The sequence below is a fragment of the Gasterosteus aculeatus genome, chromosome 1 (assembly GCF_964276395.1).
Source record: "Gasterosteus aculeatus chromosome 1, fGasAcu3.hap1.1, whole genome shotgun sequence".
NCBI lineage: Eukaryota > Metazoa > Chordata > Actinopteri > Perciformes > Gasterosteidae > Gasterosteus > Gasterosteus aculeatus.
In genome coordinates, this window is record NC_135688.1 from 23,790,314 (window position 1) to 23,794,394 (window position 4,081).

A 4,081-nucleotide genomic window follows, 5' to 3' on the forward strand; every position below is an offset into this window, starting at 1 on the left:
GTGTGTGTCGTTATGTCTGGTGTGTGAAGGCAGGGCACAGTGATTTATGTAGTATTTACGGTGAGTTTTTCTGTTGGTGTCTGTTTGTATACACCTGAGGGCATGTGAACGTGATCTTTGCTGCGTGATTCCCTTCTCCAATGGATGAAGGACTGAAACGGACACCAAGCTGGGTGGACGAGTGGGGCGCCACTGTAAGCTGGAACACACACACACAGACAAAAGCAGGAAATAGCTGTCATGGGGACGGTAAGCAAGGCTAAACACACATGTTCTAATTCTTCTTTCCTTTCAGATGTGCAGCCTGTGTTTTCCTCCCTGACAGTGACTTTTGTTTGTTTGAAGCAAGAGGAAGTTATCAAGGGTCTTGGTATACAATTTGTTTCTTTTGGCGGAAACAAATACAATCAAACGTCCATTGAACTACAAACAACATCAAGGATAACGGTGGATCGATTTCCACAGGGGCTGGAGCCAGATAACAGATGTGTTGTATTCATCCAGAAATAATGGAACCGAATACTAAACAGATAAAAGGAGTGTGTACACTCACAATATTTCCTGATTCCATGTGCAGCGTGTAGTTTCTGGGGTTACTGTTGGCGACCATCACCGCCAGAGGCTGTGCTGTCGGGTTAACAACGGGAACGGTCAGACTGGTCCATCTGACAAACACACAAACAAACAAACAGTTCTATTTATCAAAGTGAAACAGACTCCATACAATCTCACATGTACATTAGATTAAGAAGATGCAGGGACATCCAAATACCTGAAGTGTGGTAGAATGAAAGTGTTAGGCTCCAGTGGATTTGGAGCCAGTGCATGGAGATCGGCACGCTCGCCCATTAACCCCACAAAATGTACGGCGTGTGTCTCGGTGTGCGTGCACCTACTTGCCCATCTGACAGCAGGCCGCTGGTAGAGTAATGACAGGAGGCGGAAGAGCATAAAGCTCCAGCTGATACCAGAACTCCCCCACCAGCTCGGACTGGAACACCACACTAGTGAAAACACAAACTTACGTACGCAAGTGGAAAATGTGTCTTGCATGTTTCAACCTATATTCATTTACAATAATTTCTATGTTGTGTGTTAGTGAAAGTTCCTGGTTTGTGAGACGGTACCTCACCACGAATCAAATAGAAGAAGTTCAATCAACAGAAAGTAGTTTAAGTACATTGGTGGGTATATTCCATCACACAGCTCAGGAGCAGGTCTGTAGGATCCTGAACGTAACAATCAATAGTTGTTATGTTCAGGGTCACAAAATAGTCTCAGATTCAGAACAGATTAGTGTGGAAGCCCATTTACGCCACAAAAAAAAAAGAAGTAAAAGTACAAATGATGACTTAAGATGTGCGCAGGCTGCTTGCAGCTGGTTGTTGACATCACTGCGGTTACAGGGAGGTGTGGTTTGTGTTGAACTGGAAAGTCTGACTTTGAATATCTTGCCAACTTCACTGAACAGTGAAAGTTCTACGGACACTTGCACCCCTCAAAGCAAACGGAGGGGAGGGGAGGGGGTGGTGTAGGGACGTCTCACGTACAATGTAAATTATCTTCGATATTTCCGAGTCCGAGATAAATCAAACTTAGTGGGAGATGAAATACGTTTCGTGATTGGTGACAATTGAAAAGTCTTGAAGAGAGTTGCCAGTGTAGCCAACTCCTCAGCGAGGAAAGACGCTGGAGGACCAGCAGCTGCTTTGCGCATGCGCGCTTCACTTCCAGCCTGACGCAACGTGGGTCTTCTCTGTGCTCTGACTGCAGCTGGACTGCTGCAAGCCGCCGGGTTTCTGTGAGACTCGCTGAGGACAATAACTGCCAAACAATACGTGCTTTCACATCAGTCACCACTAAAGTCTCCAATAAAACCCGATAAGGTCGCTGGATTTGTCGCTAATCGCTTGTAACGAACTATGAAGGAGCCTGCGCATCTTATGTCTAAAGTCATCATTTCAACTTTATATCTCATTATTTTGACTTTGTATAACTGAACCGACTTCATAACTTTGACTGTCTAAAGCCTCATTTTATTATTGTTTTGCAGAAATAGGCTTCCATGGATGTCTTTTTAGAGCCATCACACAAATTCATAAATTGGGTGGAGAAACCTTTCCCCCTCCTCCTCTAAAGGAGGTCAGGTAAGCTACAGTGCGTTGAGTCTTACCTGCCGGTGAGAACGTAACTTTGTAAGCGAGGGTCTCCCATGGGGGGATTAAAACCTGGTCGGCCCCGCTCAACTTGTCTCTTTCCAGGCACACATCCAGCATCAGCACCTCACCTTGAGGGTTTTTAACAGCGATCGCTATGGCAACTGAGCTCTGGGAACACAACATTTCATAGATGACATCTTTTTTTTTCTACACTGTGATGTTCTGAAGGTCTTTTGATCTAAGTGTAGAAAACATCTTTGTTACCAAAAACATGTTTTTCGGTAACAGTGGCCAGTAGCAGGAACACTACTTATGGACCTGCAGATTAAAATGTAAAAATATCACTCCGCCAGGTGGGCCTGCAAATATCACCCATGTGTTGCATTATTGAATGAACAAATCACACATTTATCCAATCTTCTGTCTAGACACTGATGGGCTGTAAAGGCATCGTAAAAATAACACAAAGACAAGTGGCGATATCTGCAGCCAGTGCTGTAGTGGTAAAATTAGAGGTGGGTAAACTCTGAATTTTGTGATCAAACAGACCTCGACGCAATGCGCAGCGACGCGATGCGAAGCAACGCAACACAGACCGTAATACAGTCAGAATGACTAGAAGAATTGTACTTCGTCTTTTGTTCCTGTAGAAACCCCACATCCGCCGTCGCTGGCAGTTATCGACCAGCTGCTCAACAAACACCGTGAGCAGAAAGACATGCTGAAGCTTGTGGACCAGGACTACGCTGCTCTAGTTCTCAACTCCTGTACAGACCCCAACAGCTTGCTCCACCCAACAACAAAACTACAATATGGGGAGGCGCCCTCACCAGATGCCCAAACCACCTCAACTGGCTCCTTTTCGACGCAAAGGAGCAGCGGCTCTACTCTGAGCTCCTTACCTGATCTCTAAGGGAGACGCCAGCCACTCTCCTGAGGAAACCCATTTCGGCCGCTTGTACCCGTGACCTAGTTCTTTCGGTCATGACAAGTGTTGAAGTGCAGAGTTGAAATCACACTGCATAAAGTTGAATCAACTCTTACAGTCAATTGTACGAAATAGCTGGAGTCATTATTCAGTGTCAAGATCAGATTCATTTGCGACACTTAAATTAACTCTAATTGAAATGTAACTGCCGCATGGAGTAGAGAGGGTGAGCTGGGAACCACAAGGTTGGTGGTTCAGGCCCCGGGGCTGCTACGCGTGACGCAGAAGCATAAACTAGGCTTTAGTTGGGTGTGTGATGTGATACAAGCGGGCGGGGACTTGGAAGTTATATCCACATAACCGTAAGACCTCCCTTGCAATATATTTCCTATTTGGTCGACAGTCTCTAATAAAGATAAAACATTTAAATCTCGATTTCCCGTTAAGAGGAAAGTATATTGTGATGTATCAATGCAGGCTTTACCAAACCAATATGCTTGGAAGTGACGTGAGAAGGGCCGGGAAGTACAACGGCGCCATCTTGTGGTTTAAATAAATAACGCGGAGTACGATAATTCAGATTTAACGAGGGAGGTTAGCAGAGCAGTTTTTCTGGAATATTGATGTATTTCATTAGAGAGATCTTCTGGCATTGAACTAGTTAGTTTATTTACTAGGTATTTTACACTAATACTCAGGCATGTGCTAGAATAAATGAGTATGGGGCGGTACAACTAAGTTTTATAATAGGTTATTACCGTCAGGCTAAGGAATAGGTCCGTTCATATTGTTGATGGGAAGCAAAACATATTGCATCAGTTTTACTACATCCACCATGATGTCCTTTTACATGCAAGCCCATGCTTTATTTAACCTCAAAGAAACTTGACAGTGCACATGACCATTGTACAGGAGACCTAGCTAATCAGTACTTTCCTTGCAGTAGCATTTTTTTAAATTGAATTAAAAACTACTAAAAAGAATGACATCACAC